General features: G+C 43.1%; 1 protein-coding gene across 7 annotated transcripts in view; it reads right to left on the bottom strand.

Annotated features, from left to right (window-relative positions):
- Positions 1-23,202, bottom strand: part of dlgap3 (discs, large (Drosophila) homolog-associated protein 3) — a 126,251-nt gene extending 103,049 nt beyond the window's left edge. For 3 of the 7 annotated variants that reach the window (XM_086193193.1, XM_086193194.1, XM_086193196.1), the window contains exon 1: positions 10,083-10,240. The gene's annotated coding sequence lies outside the window, so the exon portion shown is untranslated. Of the gene's footprint in view, positions 1-10,082; positions 10,241-23,076 lie in introns of those variants that run through there. The other 4 variants (XM_086193192.1, XM_086193199.1, XM_086193195.1 and 1 more) reach the window with 3 other exon arrangements.
- Positions 23,203-23,576: the final 374 nt, after the last annotated feature.

Here is a 23,576-nt window from a genome sequence, read left to right as displayed (position 1 = left end):
CATCAGATTCAGTCGTCCAAATGGCTGAGGATTAAGTGGTTGTTATCTGTGCCACCTGCTGTTTAAACTGTAAACAAGTCCAAGTGTGTGTGTGTGTGTGTTACTTTGTACTCATACGTGTGTCTGTGTGTGTTTTGGAGATGACATTGATCTGCAGCCGTGTTCAGCTGGGTGCTGATACAAAGCCAGCACTGAGGGAAGCCAGAGCCACGTTTGCCAGTTTATGACACACACACACGCACGCACGCACGCACACACACACACGCACACACTCAACTTTCATGCAGTACACACACATGCATTCATACACACAAAGTGACATAAGCAATAAAGCACAAAAAGCATCCTTTGCAGGCCTATTGAGTGGTGTAACCTGAGCATGAAGAAGACATTACTGCACAGTGTCTGTTTTTCTTTCCCTTCATCTCCTTCAGCCCCGTGGGGCAAGGACATTTCTGTATGTGTTGAATGCATGTATTTCCATAACTATTTAAACTCAGTGTCGGTAAAAGCCCCTGATGATTTACATCTGCCTGCAAACACACCACAAGGAAAAATTTAAATTACCTCTCTAGCAGCTTGTAGTTCTCCTTATTCCGTCTTTTCCTTTACCCTGTCTCACTTTCTCCAATTTTTCAAATCTGCCCATCAACCCTTTCAAGCACAAGTTCCCCATTTACCCCTCGTTTTTTCTGTCTGAGCATTCATAATTCAAGCAGAGTTACTCTTAGTGTACAGGGCAACAAATAGGAGGCTTCCGGGGTAAAGGACCAAGAAAGGAATGATGCAAATCTAAAAAGATAGAGCCAAAGAAAAGGAAGAGTTAGCACTTTTTTTTTCTTTCAGCAAAAGGGAATTTTAGGTCAAGAAGCAAAGTAGCTCCTGAGTTAGCTTGTATTGCTTCAGAGACCTCAAATGGGAAACCATTCAACTTGACAAGGACATTAAAATCCAATATATACACATTATGAGGCCCATGCAATTCTTATTTTGGACTGCAACTCTCCTCCCACCCACAGGCACACACATACGAGCATGCACGCATGCACACACGCACGCACGCATACACACGCACGCACGCACGTGCGCATGACAGCTGCTCTGGACTGTCATCAGCAATATTGTTTGGTATTTGTCACATTGGGCACTTGACTGGGATGCCAGTGACAGAATAAGACTGATCACTCTTTATGACTGCTCGGTAAATGTCGATGTCCATAAATGCAGATTGATTTGAAAGCTGTGAGTGGATGTGACTACACACACACACACACACACACACACACACACGTGAGTAGACACTGACAGCATGCATACGGCTGGCACATGAGGGCACAGCATGCACACTAATGACAATGAAGTGGTCGATGAGCGGTGTTTACCACTGTTTAGGAAGCAGCATCCGCACTGAATGCTCACACTGAATTATAAACAGTAATGATTACGACAACAGGAAAGTAGGAAATCAATGGTCATTGTATATTGATGTCAATACAGAGGAAGGCTGAGGGATGGGTGAGTCCTACCAACCAGATTTAGATGCAGGACAGCCATATTTGATCCCTATTGCCAGCAGTAAGGGAAACGGTTTGTTTCCCACGTCAAAACAGGGACCACATATAAATGGACAGCCACAATTAGGCTGACTGTTGACCTTGTTTTACAGTATAAAAGACAACATTTCAGTGGTTCATACATGAGTTGCTTGGAGAATATTCAATTTGTATTCACATTCATGATTGGGCAAAGACTGATCAACGTTACATCCCAAAATTCTACGTCACTTTCCTTGTTTTCAGAATTTGACCTGAAACCCTTTTTACTGTGTTACATTATAAGGGTTTTCTTGCTAATTGTGCAAAACACTGTGAAGAGTTTATAACATTACCTGGAGGCTAGACTTTGCATCTTCAAGCAGCCTGACTACCGTATATGTTGCAAAATACTGTGATTTAATAGTGCAATTAAGGGGTTTTTATCATCAGTAATTAATGGACAGCAGGGGGCCTGAGCTGTCCAACATGCAGAAGCTCCATTAATCTATATGGTTATTCCTGAGTATGGATATCTTGATGGCATTATCCCACGTACATAATGGTCACTTGCCAAAGAAGAACATAATTAGACCATTAATTTGTATTTTCATGCATTCGCAATTAAAACCTGGTCCATAAATATAACTTGGCCACATGCGATAAATCTGGTATGTTGAGCCTGTAGCAATATCTGGTTTAGGTACATGGGTGGATATGGCTCTTATGGAAGGCAAGGGGGACAACAAACATTTTCCTGAACAAATCATAGTCTATGTGGACTGTCCTGTGCTCATTTGATCCCTAACCATGAGGTTTCCAATAATGACCCATTTTTTCACCATTTTTGTGTTTTGCAACAGGGGTGCTGCGTCCACAAACCGACTTACATGGTGGTTTGTGATGAAGTATGAGTTGAAATGGCCTTTGAGTGCAGGTTGGAGACTATTTACTAATGGGAGGGTGAGTCTGACATTTCACCAGTCTAAGTATTACTCCAACAATTACCTCTTGACATTTCTGCATCAGACGCATATTTAGGCCTCTTTCATTGGGCTTTGAAGAGTGTCCGTGTGTGTGTGTGTGTGTGTGTGTGTGTGTGTGTGCAAGCGCGCGCACGTACACATCATGCATGAGTGTGTATGTATGAGTGGACGATTAATCCTCTTATTTACCACCACTACAAACATTTGCAGCTGTAATTTCCACCCCCGTCTTTGAGTGGGCTTTGGGGCTGCCCTTGTATCTGCATGAAGGCAGACCCAAAATCCGCACAAACACAACACGGTTGGGACTTAATCGAGTTTACTTTATCACCTTGCTCTCATTTGAATGGGGGATGGGATTTGATTTTAGAGGGGAGTTTTTCTGCGAATGCGAATGTTAAAACGTGAGGGATCACATAATGGCCGTTTGTATCAAAGGCAGTCAGAGAGGCATTGATATTCACAAACTTTACTAGGCTATAAGGAAGATGTCAAGGTGTGTGTGTGTGTGTGGGGGGGGGGGGGGCAACTGCTTCTCCTATGTTGCCCAACTTCAAAGAAGTGTCTCCACTTTAATCTTCTCCTGCACTGCGGACGCAGGGAAAGACAGAGGAGAGCAAAGACCCAGGCTTGTTCTGCCACTCCCATCCTTTCATTGCTTCCAAGAGATGCCTCCGTTTCTCTATCCACATTCTTCTCCCTCTATTTTTCACACTTGTGCACGCATGCGCACACACACACACACACACGCTTATCCCCACTCTCACCCGTGTGCAGACACACACATGCTTACTGTGTAAACACACTGCTCTAACCACACACATTGGCTGACCTTACAGTGACTTACAGTAATAGCCTCATCCTTCTTTCTCTTGCTCACTCTCAAGACGAAATACACACAGTCACACCGCATTGCAAAGCACTGGCGCAGAGAGGTGAATGTATCAGGCATATTAAGTCATATGAGGAGAGCCCTGAGCAGTGGGGTGGAGGGTGGGAGGGAGCTGGCACTGGCACCTTGTGATTTCCACCACTGCGGCTTTAAAAATTGAAAAGCCAATTCCAATTGGACCTCAGTAATTAGAACTGACCTGAACGACTACACTGAATATGAAATGAGAGAGAGAGAGAGAAAGAGAAGGGTAGGATCAAGGACACACAACCTACAACTTAAGTGTTGGGTCGTGAGACACGAGCTGTAATCATGATGACCACATGATTATGTCATGAAGGCCTTCCAGGAATTGATCACTGTTACTGGATCACCTGCATAAGTCATAATGTGGTCGAAGCCAACAGATGTCGTCTTGCAAATGAGGTAATAAAACAAAAAAGTAAGAGAACAGAGTTCAGAGGAAAGATATTGGACATGGAGGATGAGTGTTGCTGCAGGACACTGCTGTTTGTTTCTATTGCAATTCACATGGACTTTAACTAGTTGGCCATTTTATGTACTCAAAATGACAAATATGTCCACATAAAACTAAAAGGAAGCCTGACTGTAGCTACTGAAGCAAGATGGCCACTATCATGCACTGTAATGTGATGTTCAACTTCCATCCATCCACTGTCTTATGCTTGTTCCTGTTAAAGGGTCGCGGGGGGCTGGAGCCTATCCCAGCGGCTACAGGCAAGAGGCAGGGTTCACCCTGGACAGGTCACCAGTCCATCACAGGACCAACACATAGAGACAGACAACCATTCACACTCACAGTCACACCTACGGTCAATTTAGAGTGTCAATCAGCCTCGTCCCCTCTTGATGTCTTTGGACTGTGGGAGGAAGCTGGAGTACCAGAGAGAACCCACACAGGAACAGGGAGAACATGCAGACTCCACACAGAAAGACCCAGTGCCCGAGCCGGGACTAAAACCCGGAACCTTCTTGCTGTGAGGCGACAGCGCTGACCACTGCACCACCGTGATGTTCAACAGACAACTGAAATGCAGTCAGAGATAGAGAGGAAGGGTGGTGTTCATCAGTCTCAATCATTTCACCATCTAGCATGTAGCAAAGATAATCATGGGATGCAGTTCTCTCCAGACATCCATTCATAAATGAGCTCAAGTTATTGAGGGTGAATGTCCAAATATCCAATATCAAATGATGGATGGGCTGGCATGGCTCAGAGGTAGAGTAGCCGTCTAGCGACCGAAGGGTCGCTGGTTCAATCCTCCCTTCTCCAGGCGACCATGTCGAAGAAGAACAATGTTTTATGGTAGCTTCGCTGCATAAATGCAAAAGCTGAATTTTTGGCCAAGATGTTAAAAAGTCATAGAAGTTATGGAGGGGACAAGCATTTCCTTGTTTAAATTGTTGATAGAGGAGCCAAAACTGTTCATAGCATGCAGGTCCAAGACTGGATATGCTTGAAGGCATCTTCAAATTACAACTTTCATCCAGGCTCATTGTCGACTGAAGCTGGAGCTGATAAATACCAGTGTCTACTGCAGGATGATCTGACCCCACAGTCAGTCCCTCCAGAAAAATGTGATTATGCGATTGCATAAATCAACACAATCAGCCAAAGTCTGCATATTTATGCAGGGGCCACGTTTTTTCAAAGATGCTGCACTTCTGCCATATGCATCACAGATTTCCATGCAAAATTCACAAAATATGCAGAGCTTGCATGATTTCATAACCCCGCATTTTCGTTGCAAAAAAATTCACTCATATCTTCGCTGAAAGTTGAAAGTGCAGCCATTTTCCTCCTGTTGCCTTGGGAACATTGTGAAGTGATGTCATCGGCAAGCTGCAAACTCCACGAAGACACGATGAGGTCCGTAAATCAGTCTATGAACTTGTTTGACTCATCAAGGTTTTGTAAGTTTGAGCCATGCATTTATTGAGGTCTGAAATAAAACAAGATGAGAACTTAATGATCCCCAGCCCTTTCTGTGACGTAGTACGCTCGCTTATCAAAGGAAACAACCCTTTACATTAAGGTCGTAGCCCGGTGAGAACAGAGTGTTGGGGGAAATCACTTTTTTTTCTTATTCATCAAACCGCAGTTTATGCAAGATCCCACAATTTTTGCGAATTCCCACAATTTCATCACATGCCGCATAATCAAGGATTTTTGCCTGCAACAATCACAAAAACTCTGCATTTTTCCAGAAGGACTGGACAGTGAATGCCAAAAAGTTGTTCCCATTGCAGTAAAAGCCTTGGTGTTCACAGGGTGTTTGGCCAGTGGGAATGGGGTTAAAGTCACTTGTTTTGACCCTAAACACAACACAGTTTTAGCTTGGGTTTTAGGTTCATATGAATGCCAAAACCCATCGGTGGTAGCAAGACATCAGTTGGCTCTTGCTGCATCTGAACGGCATACACTCTTTGTCAGCAACCGCATCATATTCAAACATCCCTTCAAAATATGTGTCTCCACTCAGCAGCCTCCAACATGTGTTTCTCACCTCCATGTTGGAAGTGCAGAACCAGGCCAGTAAGGACGGGTCAGGAAAAACAGAATCAGGAAAAACAATCAAAACCAAAGGAATGTCAAAGAGTAAAGGAGACTAAAGTAAACACATAGAGCTAATCAGTGGAGTGCGAACAGGTGTGGAGGGAAAGAGCTGATTGGCTGGGGAGCGGGGCAGGTCTAACGAGGCTGATGCAGAACAGATGTTAGACGACAGGGAAACAGGAGGGACACATAAAGTAATTATTTAGTTCCTTCCTGCCTCTGCTCTTGCATCCCATGAAACCAGCTAACGGGTGTATTAAACCCTTGGATGAAGCTGGTTTGATACTAAATCTCTGCTAAAGCTGCACTACAGAGACACAAGATTTATCTTCACGACAATGGTGTAAATGTATAGCACTGCTCTAAATACAGCGTTCATTACGTTGCTGTCTCTCCTGTCCACCTGTCTCTACATGTGACGCAGCGCTACAAGCTACCAGCTAAACAACAACACAAAAGTAATTTATGTAAACATGAAAAAGCTGACATCAACAACAGCTTGTATTTTGATTGAAAAACAAAACAAAACAAAACATGGTCGCAGTCCTCCAACCCTGCTTTTGAAGTCCAATGCATAATGTTCCACCAACTTCCTAAGCGAGGTGTTGAGAGGTAAATTGTAACTTGTGCAACCCCTTCTATGTTGATAGTGCATATCCTACTTGAACTTACACGCAGTCGGCGCAACCCACAGCTGATCTTTGGCATTTGGGTCCAATTGCCTTCTACAACAGTGACACCTACGAATATAGACAAGCACTGCCCAATCCATTCATTATGTGCTGAAGAGCTTGAAAGTCACTAATTATTGCTCTAATTGTTATTTTTTTCCAAGCATATGTATCAGGAATAAACTCAGATTCTTGTAGACTTTCTTGCGAATTAAGCTGTTATTCTAAAACTTCCTCAACTCAGGATTGGCTATGGTAAACATTGGCCTCTCGGCATTAATAAAAAGTCAGTTGGATGTTTTCCAATCTTAATCTTACTTCAGGTAAATTGCTGTAAATATTGAACCCTTCCTCTCTTTTCTCCTTCAATTTATCGCACTCTTCAATCATCTACCTCCTTCCCTTTCGCCTACCATCCTTCCTCAATTCATTCTGTTTCAGCTCCTTCATTCTTCTTGTCTCCGGCGACCTTGTCCCTCATCTCCTGAGCTCTCCATCATCGATGACCCTCACCCACCCCTCACTCGCTCTCCCTCCCTCTATCTGTTGGCTTCATTGTGACCCTCACCTTTGTCCATCCATGTCTGAACCCTCCGAAGACTGATGGAGTGCAACGGAGACCCTTGACGGCCGAGGTTGAAAATGAGAGAAATAAGAAGAGTCTGGAGTGAGTGACAGAGGAAATCATAAGTTGAAAGGGATGGTGGTGGAAGTATGTTGGAGCTATGGATTTGATTTTGCAACCACTACACACACACACACACACACACACACACACACGCACACACTTTGCAACAGTTCAAAAGAGCCGTCAAAGAAAAAGGTCACACTGGGCTGCCCAGGAATCAGAGTCTCCAAGGACAAAACAGGCACAGCACAACATTTTCACTTACAACTAAATAATACAAAGATAACAATACACTATTTTTGTCTCTGAACTGCCTTTTGAAACTGAACCGAGTTGAAGTTAAATCATAAATCAAATCAGCCAACAGATATGAGGTAATAAAATCCCAACGTTTCATCATCCAAACACTATAAAATAGGCTTGGAAGTTATCGGCCCAGGTAGATAATTGCCTTCTTTCAAAGCTCAAAGTGACATCTTCTCTCTGTGTGTTTCATCCAATCAGCCCTCCTAAAACCCCCAAATTATGTAATGCGCTGTGATCTAAATGAGAAGAGCAGAAAAGCACATTAATCTCAAAAGAGGTTGGGCATCTCTTCGTGATTTCAAATCTATTAGCTGATTAATAGACTTTTCATTTCTGCACACATAAACTGAGCAAGAGGCCTGCAGGGGATTATCTCCATCACTTTGTGAACATTTCTTTTGTTAAGAAATCACCAATAAATGTAGCTTAGGATGAGGAGATACACATTTAGTTTATCTTTAACTTTACTTTGTCATACACTTAATGTACTCCTGTGTCTCACTCAAACCCACACGTTTACGTAAGTCCCTTATGGGGTACTTAAAGAAACTTGTATTCAATTCCTGGGGACTTGCATTGAATTTAAATCAAGTTTAAACCAATTTTTTTGATTTGCTAAAACACACCAGGTCTGTCTGTGATGTAAAACGTAAGTCAGGGCGGAGCAGGACTTCTTCTCCTGATCAGTGTAGCTGCTCAAGTTGATTTTAATTATTATTGACTGGAACGACCATCTCCGCGCTCATGTTTGACATCATGCACTTACTGGGTGTACCGTAGATGAGCCGTTGCAAATAAAATCAATGCAGAGCAGGGCAATGCAAATACCGCAACCTAACGCGAGTATGCAAAATTAGCACCGCAACGATATTCAGCTTTGTACAGTGTCACAAATGCGAATCGAGATTTTCGTGATGTCAAAAAAATTCCTGCTCTCTGTTCAGTTAAAAAATGGAGGCTAAGCTGAGCTGCGCCCAGAGCTGTCTGTTACCACAGCTTATGGCTCCAGAGACCAAACAATGGAATGCACAGAGGAAAGGGAGTTAGGAGGAGACTGTGGTAAATTTTGGAAATCTGCATCTGCTATCAGTTGCAAATGCCACTATGATACTGCACTTGGGTGTAGTGTTTATGGATAGTGTGCAGCACAGAGCCCCGTGGAGTTGGGCTTTTGAAAATTTTGGTTTGAAATGTTTTTTTTGCGATTCAATCACAGGGGTCCTCAGAGAATACGTTGGTATTAGGACTCAGGATTTGGTTCTAAACCCATGATCCTGCAGCCAGCAAGTAAAGTGAGGTGAAAATTTGATTTGTTGTTTTGTGTGAATGCAACAGTACCAAAACAACTACTCCCTACCACCTTACCTTGGGCGTACCTTAAACACTGACCCAGAAATTAGGATTTTACAAATAGAGGGCTCTGCTTTTTTCCGAGTTCCCATGCTGTCCCCAATTAACCTGTCTTCATTCTAATTAGTGTCCCCAAAAGTGGCTTAGGTCGTACACACCCCTCACACACACACACACACACACACACACACATTTATGCTCTCAGTTAGTGCCATAGAAACCAGGACTCTGGCTGTGCTCGCTCTCTAATGGCATCTGTCCTGCAGCTCTCTGGTGACCGTCACACTGCAGGAGTGCATGTGTGTGTGTCAGTGTTTGCTTCTTGCTGGTGAAGCCCCCATGTGGGGATCGTCTCTTGCCGATTTATTTGTAGGTGCTTCTACCCATGTTTACACAGTGAGGGGTCATCTGGGGTATTATGCCCTGCTGTAACATTTTATTATAATGTACAATGCCTGAATATGACGAATGTGCTACAATGTGTGTCCTCTTTAGGTGTGGCTGTCACATTCCAGACAGGGTTCAGGCTCCTGGCTCCCTACAGTAGCATGTCGGGCCACTGGACCGCTGCTCCCCTGTGTTCAGTCAGGTCAGAGCAGTGTGGCAGCTGCAGCCCCCCTCCCTCTTGCCTCCTTGGCCCCCCTCCAAATGAACCACATTTAACCCAAACTGGCCCCCGCTGGAAATTCTGTATCACACGCAATGCATTTACTTTGGGAGGAATATAAACGGCAACTTAGAAAGCTCATCTGCACAGAACAGTTTCCACTCAACTGTCAAATTGTTTTTTATGACGACTACTTCTTTATAAAAAAGAGAGACCACTGAGGCTTTACATCTCCAAACTCTCATTTAGTCTTTTTTTTCTGTTCCCTCTCGTCCATTGCAATCTCTCCATCACATCCCAGTGTGACTCAGCACCCCGCTGATCAAACAGCATCTAGTCCTTCCTCTCCTCCATTTCCATTTCCTTCCCTCCCTCTCTTCTCTCTGTTTCTCTGACAGACAGTCGAAGGCAGCTACACACAAACAACTCCCTGAAATGCCCCCCGAGGGACCACTGCTGTATTCTTGAAAAGTGAGAAGCACCCTCCAGGAGAAAACTTTACATAAAAAACATGGAAATGATGACAACATACCTTTGTCATTTTCCTGCTAAACAGATCTTGAAACTTTGACAGAAACGCTCCAAAAGTCACAGTTTGCTCATAATTGTGCTAATAAATGCATTTAACAGGGGGTCTGTTTTCTTTAGAGAAAGGTTGCTGCCATCCTTTTAGCTGAGCGTGTGTTACAAATAAAGATGGGTTATTCTGATGGAACAGATGGTCTCGGATGAGCCGGGATATTGCTGATCACACCTGGATGGATAATACCGAGTGTTATTAGCGCTGTGGCTGGTGGGAAATAGACCCAGCTAAACAATCACGCTTGTGATGAGCTTTCATGAGAACAGAACAGGACATCAATGAGCTTTACCATCACCAGAGGAAAGAAAACAGAGTTGTGTTTGTCATCTCTTTGTACATTCTTAGTGGCTATTAAATACCTTCCTCGACGGAGCACATCATCACATCTACAATCTGGTCCAATGCCTTCGTACACGTACTTGTAAAGCAACTTGCTCCTTCCCTGCAGTTTTAAAAGAGGCATTAAAGAGAATTTAAATCATTTGTATTAAGGATGTAGAATTTTTTTTTTAACTCGGTCACAAACAGGATCATTTTTGCTGAAATGTCCTATCACCTGCAAATATCAAATCAAAGGCAAATATTAGAAAAACGTGACCTTTTGCATCTTAGGGGTGCTGAGAAACAGAGGAGAATCAGATGATGGTGCACGCCAACCATTTGCTCATCAACCAAAATCTCATGCACACACACAGGCAGGTTCCCGTTCTCTGTGTGATTCAGTCTTTATTTAATACAGAGCAAAAGTCAGAAGAAGAACGAGCCAATCAGAGGAGGAGTACGAGCAGGTGTTTGAAGAGTGCGGATGGCTCATACAACGCTAGTCTATTTTTCACTGAAGATTTTGAGGAGGCTGCACGGTGGTGCAGTGGTTAGCATTGTGGCCTCACAGCAAGAAGGTTCTGGGCTCGGGCACGGGATCTTTCTGTGTGGAGTCTGCATGTTCTCTCCGTGTCTGCGTGGGTTCTCTCTGGTACTCCAGCTTCCTCCCACAGTCCAAAAACATGCAATTGGGGACGAGGCTGATTGAATACTCTAAATTGACCGTAGGAGTGAATGGTTGTTCATCTCTCTATGTCGGCCCTGCGATGGACTGGCGACCTGTCCAGGGTGAACCCTGCCTCTCCCCCGTTGACGCTGGGATAGGCTCCAGCCCCCCCGCGACCCTTAATGTGTAGGAATAAGCGGAAGATGACGATGGATGGATTTTGAGGAGCAGGGTTTTTTTGTTCCATACCCCAGTTTGGTAGGTGATCATGATCATGGCAACGTGACTTTGTTACTCTGTACAAACACCTGACGTCCTGTTTGCTCTTGATGGACAATCATCATAATCACTGGAGGGCTTCATTATTTCAGCGCCCGTCCTATTGATCAAGAGTCTAAAAATCATCAGGTTCGGTTTAAAAGTGAAAGATTAGCAGATCAAGATGGGCTTCAACTGTGTGTATTGACAGTTGTTTGTCTATCCATCCATCCATTTTCTGCTTATTCCTGTTAAGGGTCACAGCTGGGACTCGAACCCCAAACCTTATTGCTGTGAGGCAACAGTGCTAACCACTGCACCACCGTGCCACCTTAACAGTTGTTTGTGTGATATGTAAATTATCTAATTATGAATTAAACTGCATGGGCAACAAGTGGTCTATTTAGCTGCAAATATTCAGGTCAGTGCTATCAGGTCTGCTGTTTCTGGGTAATTATGTCACATTGGGGGAACGATGCTGTTGTTTTTCATGTGGGAGGACAGGCTCTTCAGTTTGACCCTAATAACTGTGTGTTAAAAACTGACATATATAAGAGGAAAAAAATAACTGCAGCAGAGTCCCTCCTTCTCTCTCCATATCAATATTGCAAGCTAGCGAGCTGCTATATGCATGTCACCATCAGTGAAGCCTGGCAACAATGGCTTCAGGAGCTCCTGCATTATTCAGAGAGCCCAACAAGCACTCGGGCTCTGCCATTATCTATTTAAATCTGAGCGCAAGCATGTCCCACTGAAAGCATGCGCTCCCACCATCACCTGCCCAGCTGACAAGCTGGAGAGAGGAGAGGAGGGGCTGTTCCATGTAAGGACGATAGGGAGCATGCAGAAGGTGAGTGATGGGGAGAGACATATTATCGTTAGAGAGGGGGGCAAGAAATCGAGATAAGGATAGTGGAAGCAGAAGAGGAATTAAGCTTGACAGCTATTAAAAAAGAAGGAAGGTTAAACAAATGAGATGAAATAAAAATGGGAGAGAAAATGGAGGAGTGATGGAGGAAGGTATTAAGAGGGCATTAAGGAAATAGGAAGCAAATGAGAGGAGGAAATGGTGAGAGCGTGAGATGATGACTGGATGGAAGAGAGAAGGAAGGCAGAAGATGGTATAAAAGGGGAGAATAAAAAGGTAGTACTGGGGAGGATAGGATATAAGGCAGGAAGAAAGATGGAAAGATTAAAGAAAGCAAGGGGGAAAAACGAGAGAAAAATGGTGCACCTCACAGAGAATGAATGGCTACCATACAAAGGATGTAGCATTCAAAGACTTCTCTCTATCATTTAATTTCTCTCACCCTCCCACTTCCCCCATCATCCATTCATCAAACCACTGGCATACCTTCACCCTGAGCCATCGACACGATTGCTCATCCACTCCATTAGGCCATCATGTCACCCTCCTTTTCTCCCGCCCTCCCCCTCGCATCCTCCTCAGGTTGAATATATCTTGCCCACAGTGCAGGCCACTCAAACACATCCAGTCCTTTCATCTACTCTCAACTGTCTTCAAATGCCGTTCATGTCGTTGTCACCAGTGAGTGAGAAATCAATATCCAATCAATCAGTTTGTTTGAGGATGCTTAAGGAATCAACTCGCTTTTGACTATATGATCTGTCTGTTAGTCAGACTTCATCATAGTCGTGTGCATCTTCCCCAATACAATGCTGATAAACTAGCTTGCTGCTCTACGGTTACCCAAAACCCACTCAACTGGCCTGGTCCATGGTCCTGCTGCTGCTCAAACAGTCAAGTTGTGTATCATCGCAGCAAAGACATTTCTGGACATGTATTCTGTCTCAGTTTAAGGATTGTCATTTTTTTTCTAATTGAAGGACACTGTTAATCTTTTTAAAAGGTGAACCTGAAGAGAGTCTGATTGCAACAAGCCTTAAAGGGGAATACCACCACATGGTATTCCCACCGAAGATGGATTCTTCCCAGTTAATGTATGCTGGGACACCCACTGTTGTACAAACACAGCTTGAATGCAACTTTGCACGTGAAATCATTGGCTGTCGGCCATTCTGGCTATTGCCTTATGTCAATAAAGATGACTTTGATTGCTCAGAGACATTTAAGTTTGTGAACTAATCTTGTTTGGGGGGGCACCGAATCCCCTGACGGGATGACGTTTGGGAATCGTGCTTCTGACTATCTCTGTTAGAAGTTGTGATGGTGATAAAAGTATCTAATTTGGACAGATAACGGATAGTTAATTTGTTGCTTCTGTTTTGGAATGTTTGGAGTAAATTATCAAGTGTCTTATCTTGCTGCTTCCATTAAAGACGCGTGAGGCTTTGATGTTTAATGAAATCCACAGCGAGGGCAGGAGAGTCATTCAAAACTGAAAACTGTGAGTCCTATTAAAGCATTCACTCAGAAAGGGAATGTATTTTTCACATTTAGGTGCCTGATGCTTATTCTGCTGCAAAGCATTGTCATGGGAGACACTAGTGTGTTTATTCCCCCTGACAATTACTCACACTTATACAGTTATATGGAATACAAACACACATATCTCCTGGGTTTCTCAAGCACATAGCACAGCAGGCAAGGCTGTGCTATTATTATGGCACTCAGGGGCTTAAACACACAAACACACATGATGCATATTCTAATATAGTAGGCAGCTATGCGTCCTTTCCAAAGGACGCTAGTTCCCGAACATGTTTCTGTTTTTCACACTCTCTGACTGGACAGTGAAACACTCAGTGAACATTCGGCAACGGTTCTCCATGCAGCCCGTAATCACTGCAACACTGGCTCACTTACTGTCACTCAGAGAGGGATGGAGAGGACCAGCTGACACCCAACACCCACTCACTCCTCCGCTCCCCCACTCCCTCGCAAACACACACATAACCAAACACTTAAATAAACACTCATACGGGCGACCCAAGGCAACAGACAACCCTGGCGTTTACAGACACACATGCAGAAAGGCTAACACGCCTGGCAAGGGATGGCCAATTGGCTTAGGCTTGGGGCTTGCTAGGGTGGAAAGGGGAACAATTTCATGCCCAAGTGCATCTGAGAAGAGTACACTGGGAACATGGGGCAAACTTTTTTCCACCCAGATAGGTTACAGCAATTACCCTCGCCTCTTTAACCTTGCTGTTCGCCTGAAAGCTCTGTTTCAGGTCCCCTTCACAAAACAATTCCAACGCAGTTTGCATGGCAGTGCTGGGGGTTGGGTGGGTATCTTTCTCTCCATTACATCATTCTGAGCATGACGAGGGGTCGATAGATCTACTGCGAGTATGTACTGTAGGAATAATGACTATAAGATAAGGTTGACCCATCATACTGCAGTAACAACAGCGGCTGTGTTTAAATATTCATCGTTCTTGAAGAAATGTGTCAAAACAAGGTGCTAACTATCCAGCGAGTGCCGCTCAGTCACAGTGACAGTGGAGGTATGAGGATGAATATATAAGGGAAAGGAGTGTGAAGGATGTGACAGCGCAAGCATCCATGAAAATATGTGTGTGAAGGAGATACCCTCACTCCACCAAACATGCTTTAACAATACAGACCTCCTTATGTTATTAATATTTGTCTGGTCCACAATCCAAGCTGCCAAGAGACAGAAGGACAGAGGGAGGCCTCCTGACACAGAAGTAAAGATGCGCATTAATACGACTGCAAACACACTAAAGAAATCCCAGTGGGTATTGAGAACAATTGGAGCAGTGTTAACCTTTGCTATAGGTATTTTATATACTATATAAATACCTCAGTCTTCAAGGTTTTCTCTAATCTAATATCATACAGCAGGCTTCCTGCTGAGGTCCACATTCACACCTGAATGTAAAAACCTAAGAGCAGAATTTGAGATGTGAATACTCGTGCAAATCAGGACTTCTACATCACATGGACCTAATGCACAATAGCCCAATATAGATGGTTTTTCCTGACAAAGTTTGTTAGCTTTTCATCAACCTTCATCAAGGAATATTGCTCTTTTGCAGCTGCAGGTACCAATCCCAATGAAGAATAAGCAAGGAGAAGTGAATATTGGCTATCTTAAGCATACTACAGTACAAGCTTGGTGAATTCATGTGTACATGCACCAATGGTTGATCTGGCGCAATGTTCCTTTCTTGAGGCAGCACAACACTGACCAATTAAATCTTTGTTCAATACAATACAAAAGATTCAATACATATGAGAAACACAATTTTGAAGGTACCACGGGGAAACAAAAGTTATTTCAGACTGTGCATCTGCTGAGTCTGCAGCCCACATAATAGCATGGATTGGTCAAAAACTCTGCTCTCAACCACGTAGTCTAGAGAAAAGTACAAGCACCTGCACAATGGCAACCATAAATTACAACAAAACACAGTAGTGACTTATTTTATCTGTCCATTTCAGCTCAAGCTGAAACTTTCTGCTTCAGGAATGGAGAGCTTTACTCCATAACATACAAATCATACTGAACCAAACTAAAATCGTGACCCAAAATCCTCAATACAAAGAGAGCCATTGGCTTGCTGAACTGTACCACCACTGTGCTTCTTTACACACACTTGGATGCAAATGCAAATGTGCAAAAGATCCAAACTAGAACATTACAAAAATTATAATTGTAAAGATCATGTCAGCTTCAGCTGAAAGAATGCTAATGGATTCCTTCCTAGATGCTTCCAGGTTAGTAATGGCCCCCCTCAAAGCACATGATTAGTGCATCTCATTTGTGTTACGCCTAAACAGAACTTTAATATTTAGAGAGGAACAACAAACTCTTAGTGCCAGACCTCGCATTTGGAGAATTCATCGTTGAACTGATCTGAGACTGGACACGCCCCGAAGGCACTTGCAAGTAAGACCACACCCTTAGATTACTAATCATGGCCCTCTAAATGTTGCACTGTATGGGAATTTCAGCAGTTTTCCATTGCTGACATGACTCTACTGAATAATATTTATCCTCTGTAAGTTTTAGCCCTAAATAAAACTTTTTCCCCCAATATGTTTCAGAACAATCATTAATGTTTAATTTTCATGTTTGAGGCTTCTAATCATCTCACCGTTGGTGTTAAGGGACCATCATCTCCCTCCGTTTGTGTCAGAGAAGAAGATCTAGCAAGGGGGATGATATATAACATGAATTGAATAATGTTCCATCAGCTGATCAACTCAAAGGTAAATGTTGTACTGGTAATTAGTGTGGGGATTTTTAGCACGCACATCAGATTAATCCATGAATCGGTAATGAAGCCTGGTAAGCGCTGAATATTACAGTGATCTTACGATTACTGACTACTCATATGACTTCGCAACACAAATGACTTTCTAATAAAAGTCCAGTTTGCCTCACATAATTGTTACTGAGCACTGATGAGATTCAATAAGCTCAGTGATATTTCTGCAAAAGCAATGCTGCTTCCATATTCATAAAAATGGACTGGTTAGAAGTCTGCTCCATCTAGACAAGAACATCTTTAAAAAAAAAAAAAAAAAAGAATCTCCATAAAACACAAAGATGGGGGAACATGATGTGCTTATATTGTGAACGAGCTGGTTGTGTTTGTCAGAGTCCAAAAAAGCAACCAAAAAAAACCCACAAACCTAACTCAGGCTTTATCGATATGCAGTATGCAAAATGGTCTCTTTATGGCTCCAGAGTTGAGCTGAAGAAACACACAGAGAGGAAATGTGTGTGCAGTTGTGGGTGTGTACTCTTCCAGATAGCCACTACTTCCCACAGTTCTTGTGTATTCAACATAAAAAGCTTTTCTTTCACACAACTGCTCCACATTTTCATGCAGCATTCAGCTTTGCACAAAGGTATGAACATTTTCAAAAAAACATTTTACCTGTCATTCACACCACCACTGGGTCCCCATTACAAGCACAAAATTCCAGTCTGAGACTTTGATACATTGCAGAGATGATAACAAAGGTTCATTGCAAAGGGCTGCTCTATCTATGCTGGCATGTATTGGAGTGTTGGATCTGAAAGGTCTGACTACCAAGCTTTTGCTGGTAAAGAAATTCAATATGTAATCTTGTTCAGCATTTCAAAGATAGGCCGCTAGCATATTTACATTCCTCATTAAAGTAACATGATGAAACAAACATTTTCCAGATCATTTTGATGAAACATTGACAGGTGAATACAGAGAGTGGTGCCTCCTCTGGGATCTGTCAATTCAGCTGAGCAAGCTCGTTTAGAGTGCTGCTTTCATGTACTAGAAGCTAGCTGACAATTATTAGCACAAAAAAACAAAAACAGTCCTTACCTATTATCAATTAGCATTTCAATGTATACACAGCCGCTTTGGATCTATTGGTCTCAAGGTTTTTAAGGCCATTTAAATAATAAAAACAAAAACGTACCTCCCTAAATGTGCCCAATGACAAGAGAAGGTCCACTTTAAGGTCAAAAGAGACAATTGCTTAATGGTAGTTTTACAAATAGCATATGCATTATTATTATTATTATTATTATTATTACTATTAAGGCAACAGTGATGGTATGAGGTAATATATTTCTTCTCCGTCTATCGGTTCTCACACTTATGACATTAATGTATTTCAGCCAAATTCAAAATAATGCTGTTCTTATATTTTTCAGTCAGTTGTAAGACATCCGAACAAATAACATTATGACAGCCACAAAATATGGCTTGGCTCAAACATGTTAACCAGCATTATTTAGCTTGTGCTACCAGTTGTTAGCTTATGCCACCGATCTGAGCTGCTAAAACTCTTGCTTTAACAAGCTGCGACATCTGATTATAACTTTAAGACAATGTGTTGTAATGTTGGTTGTATTCACAAGTAAAAAAAAAATCACACAAATAATGATGCCAACGTTCCTGGAGTGCTACTCGTGTCTGTTGGGCTGCAGCGTTAGTGTTAGCTCACTTGCACTCACGACTATGTAGCCGCAGTTTTAGCTTTAGCTTGCTGTTCAGAGCTGATGACTGTCAGAGGCATGATCGAGCGAGAAGCTTGTGGGAAATTACAGTTTTTTTTATTAATAATTAATTTTTAATTTTTTTATTAATTAATTAAATTATGACAACTTGTCTGTGGAAACTCACTAAAGTTTGTCCATAAAGTCGCTACAGTTGGTTGCACAGTTGTGACTGGAGGTCCAGCACTATGTTAGAAAATTAGCCTGATGGTTTAGGCCTCCTCCACGGCACTGCTATATGGAGTAGCTATGACAAACAGTCACAAAATTCCAGTGTGACTCAAATCTACATGGCCTCGTCCCAAGGACTCTATTAGGTGATTGTTCTAATCTGCACTCTTTGTGCACTGCCTTTTTCAGCCTCCCACACTACATTAAACAATAATCCCCAAACTAGCTAGCTAAGGGCAACCTACAAACTGAAAACAGCAAATTTTGACAAGGATTTGGATTGGGAAGTAAGGCAGGTCTGCTTTGTTCTTTCTGTGAGTAGCTGTTAAGATATACAATATATAGAGCATAGAACTCACAACAATTACGGTTGGCATTTCAAAAATACAACCATTTCGACCGATATTGACAATGCGACTCCAGCATAATGTTAACGCGTTGAGACAACTGTTTCCCCTGCACAACAGAGGGACATTGGCTGACTACAGACTACACCTCATGCAACAAATGTTAACATTTTTCTTTGTCTCAGTCTTATTGTGTCTGTGTATCTATTATGTGTTGTTTTCCTTAAAATCATGTTACATTACCACATTTCCCAAGTCAAATTAAAATACACAAGCATTCTGAAGTTACGCATTAGAGCAGGTTGATGGAACAATCATCACATTTGCAGAGAAAAAGGTGGTCTTGCCATTGTCTGCATAGACAATCCTCAACTCTGGACATCAGTTTCTCACCAATTAATGGTTCTTCTTCTGCTGTTTGTTTCAGGCACAGTCATGCATAAAGTTGCCTCTACTGCCATCTTTTGGCAGCATCCCGAAGTCTAGTTCATTCTCTCTAAACTGGTTTTCTTTTCCCACCGTTTTCTTAAAATTCACTTGTCAGTTAAATGGAAACACAACTACTTAGTGCTAAATAAAATCAGTTTATAAGGACTCATCAATCAGTGCAATATCAAGTTGGTAAATTACATCTAATTTATTATACACAGACATTAAAACTCTAATTTCATGTTTTGACAATACCGATCAATACAATCATTTGCTACCTCTCCATATAAACCTATTAACTGAGACAGAATCTGCAAATTTGATGATTTCAAATTCTCCTCATGTTGGTGTGATTCACTGGGAACTTGATATGAATTAATTAATACATGCATCGGTTTCCTGTTTCTTCCTCCAGGTATATTAAGATACCTGTTTCCATGAAGTCTCAACTAGTTACAAATCAAATTACGGTACTTATTATTTACTAGGTGTTTCATTAAAACAACAATGTGTTTACTTGCACTGTAGAACCCCACAAAGAAGCAGCTCAGCCTCACCTCCTATCACCATCTAGAGGAGGTGTCACCACATCAGCCAGGACCTCCACTTTAACGAACTGTCACCATCTGTCTTCTCTCTGTCAACTATCACAGATCTCAAAGGTGTTGCTTTTCCCGCTCCCTGCAACACATTTTCCACTGAAAGAACCAAGTGATCTTAGACACTGAGATGACACCTAAATCTTCATGCTCCCATTGAGACGACACATCATTACCCAGCCTTTTTTTAGTGTTTGAGAAAAAGAAATAATGGTATGCGTGCAATGCGTGTTGATGCACCAAAAATGAGTCAAAGTCAACCCTACACACTGCAGAGAGACTGCCCATCCCACTGAGCCTCTCTCTCTTTCTCTTTTCCTCCGGTCAAGAACAGAAAATCAATTTTAAGGGTGAATGAGACTGGAGAAGTCCCAGCGAAGCAGCATTTTGATAGCATCTTGCTTTCTAAATGTGTATTTTCTGGTGAATGAAGATGACACGCTTTGATTAGACTTAAGAGGCTTGGGAATGTTCCAAAATCTGAAATGAGCAATTTGCAGTTATTTTGTGTTCTGTTAGATATTTTATTCATGCTTATAGCACAAGATCCAGTTCAGCATTCATGACATATTCTGACATCTTGTGACAGTGTCTCATTTTAAGAAGAATAAGTCTTATTGTCTCGTGTACATTGTGCAGCAAAATTCATCCTCTGCGTTTAACCCATCCTCTGTGGAGCAGAGAGCAGCCAGGAGCAGCGCTCTGGGACCAACTCCAGATCTTCTGCCAGCACCTTGGTCAGAAGCACAGACAGGAGTAATTAACCTAGCATACATGTTTTTGATGGTGGGGGAAATTGGAGCACCCGGAGGAAACCCACACATAGATGGAGAGAACATGAAAACTCCACACAAAAAGAACTTAGGAAGGCCGGGACACAATCCGGGGCTTCCTGTGAGGCAACAGTGCTAACCACTGCACCACCATTAGACTGTGTGAGCTCACTACTAACAGTTGACTTGACTTTGCCATCAGACATAACCTTTTTTCCATTTGATGGACAAAAACACACAGAGTTCTGTTGAATAACACAACCTGCTTTTTTCATCAAGCCATTTTTATCTGACACTTCCATGTACAGAAGTGCATTTGACTGAGGGCGTCTCCCTTGGAAACCAGCTCTGGCTGTAAAATAGGTGTGGAATCAAGACGTTTAGGGACAATGCTCAAGATGATTGTACCTGATCATTTCTGAAGGCACAGGGAAAAAAAAGCCAACATCAGCAAAAGGGTTGCAATGACAACTGATGCACCACGTCTCCTTTCCTGGCCAAAACATGGCACTTGAACACACCACGGAGACAACAGCTGATGGTCGGCTACAGCAGTCGGTATTAGTCTACATCCATCCATCCATTTTCTATACCACTTGTCCGTTAACGGTCACAGGGGTGGGGGGGGGGGGGCTGGCTGTACTTCAACATGGTGACCAGGGGAAGTGAGGATCAAACCGGCAACACTTCACCTCTGAGCCTTGCTGCCCCAGTGGGGCACATGGGGAAAAAGGGGCAACCAGAGGACACAGGAGTGCAGCTATACTCATGTCTTCATTCCAAACCTCCATGGCACTGTTTATACATTCATACAGAAGGATGTAAAATCAAAACAGTATTGTCTTCTGACTTGAGGAAAAACAAACAGCATTCAGTGGGTCTACTTGACTTTTTATTTGCTCTTTTCCTCACTTCCTCCAGGAAGTCAGTTGATCAGCCAATTGGATCATGTTCTCTTCCCAACCCAGTTGCTGATTCAGCAAAGGGTCAACTAGAGCTAACAAAATGTGTCTGCCAACAATGGTGGACCTGCTGCAAAAACTGGGAGCTCTCAGTCAGTGCAACATGGGCTGGTGACAGACTTTGAGCTGTGTGTGTCAGGGCCTTTATAAAGACATTAAAGGTCAAAATACACTGGATCCATCTGGGATATGGAATATAAGTGAAGCATGTATGCTTCGACTGTCACGCTGATCACGATCTCAGCATGATCGATCGCTATATTTTTGGGGCAGGTCTATTTTCTTACCTTATCATGTGACGTTACAGCACGTCAGACATTTAAAATGAGAGAGAGGCCGCACAACAATGAAGATCCTAAAAATCCCACTCCGCCCAACTAAACGTGCATCTTGCACGGACCTGGTACATTTCAGGTGTCAGTATCTATCAGGTCAGACTACCAGCAGTCCTTTACATTACATATTTATATGTATTGTGTGTATTGTCAGGATTTGAATGAACACAACAAAAACATTAGAGCCCTTTAATGTTTAAATATACACTGCCTTAGCCTCTGTAGGCAGGTCATACGTCACAAAACCCTCTTTTACATGTCTCCTTTACACAGTAAAACACACCTGCCTGGTGGAAGGACCCGCCCATCTTATCTTTTGTTATCCAAATAATCCAACCTAGCCTATTAACTATATGAGACGGTGTCAAAGACAGAAGTGCAGGGTACAGCTCTAAGATGAAGGGGGAAGGGGCGGTAACTGAGACAATTCATGTGAAACCAGAAGAGGGAGAACAGTCACCATCGTTCAATAGCGCGTGCGTTAAAGCGACACGGTTACGCTGTGATATCTCCCCCTCCTTTAATCATCCAAGGGTGCAGGTAGAATAATAGATGTGCAGCATCCCAAACGACCCCCACCGACAGCTCCCCTGGAGGATTCCCGGGCAGGGGTGGTCCTGAGGAATCATCTCTCCCAAGCTCGTTGAATGTAAGAGATGAATTTAACAATTTCTGCAGTGAAAACGCGATACTTCTGCAGCAAGCGCGAATTCCTCTCCGGGACACACACACACACACACACACACACATGCACGCACACACGCGCGCATGCTTAACACACCACAAACATACGAGCAGCGCTTTCACGGTCAGCGAACATTTACGCGCGAATGCGCGAATGAGTTTACGTGGTTTCATTTGGCACCTAAAGACTTACTGGCTTGTGAGTGTGTGCATTTGGCCGTCCTCGCTGCAGAAATGTCGCAACTTCTATCTGTTTATTTTTTCTTTCTTCGGGGTCCAGTGGAGTGCAGCTGGAAGCCCCGCGAACAGCAGCCCGACCACTCTGCTCCAGCACACTCCAGCAGACACACTAAAGCCACAACACAGCCTGCTTGCTGCACACACACGCGCACGCATTGTGTACGTTTAAAGAGCATGTGCACCCCCATAAACCCGCTCCACAAGCCTCCTTACCGGGAAGTCGAGGTTGCTCTGCGACGTTTCCACTGATCTTCTGGAGTCAGAGACGCGCTCTATTCCGCACTCTATTCCCCGATCGCTGTGTGGAGGATGGAGATACAGCAGCGAAAGCCAGCGGTGCTACCTCCTCCCTCTCTCTCTCTCTCTCTCTCTCGCTCCCCCCCCCCTCCCTCTTTCTCTCTCTGGTTCACCAGCAGGGCTCCCCAAAGAAATATTTCCAGCAACCGATTGGTCCTCAGCGATCCCTCCGTGGCTCGAGGAGGGGCCAAATGAGGCGAGTCCAACTGTATAGGCAGGATACGTTTCTATCTCCCATAAGAACCCTTATACATGTTTGTTGGTTTTATTCAAACACGTTTTTGAATCCATGGTCTTGGATTTGTGGAGCACATTGGGAACCATGACGCAATTCATCTGATCCACTTATTTGCTCTAAAGTCAATCGTTTGGACCACCTACTTTTCATGTAAGGGTTTATATCTGCAAAATTAGAA

The sequence above is a fragment of the Aulostomus chinensis genome, chromosome 22 (assembly GCF_037954235.1).
Source record: "Aulostomus chinensis isolate RoL2024-O1b breed Wild chromosome 22, RoL_Achi_v1.0, whole genome shotgun sequence".
Lineage (NCBI taxonomy): Eukaryota > Metazoa > Chordata > Actinopteri > Syngnathiformes > Aulostomidae > Aulostomus > Aulostomus chinensis.
The sequence above is the reverse complement of the archived record's forward strand: the minus strand, read 5'-3'. Positions and strand labels throughout refer to the sequence as shown.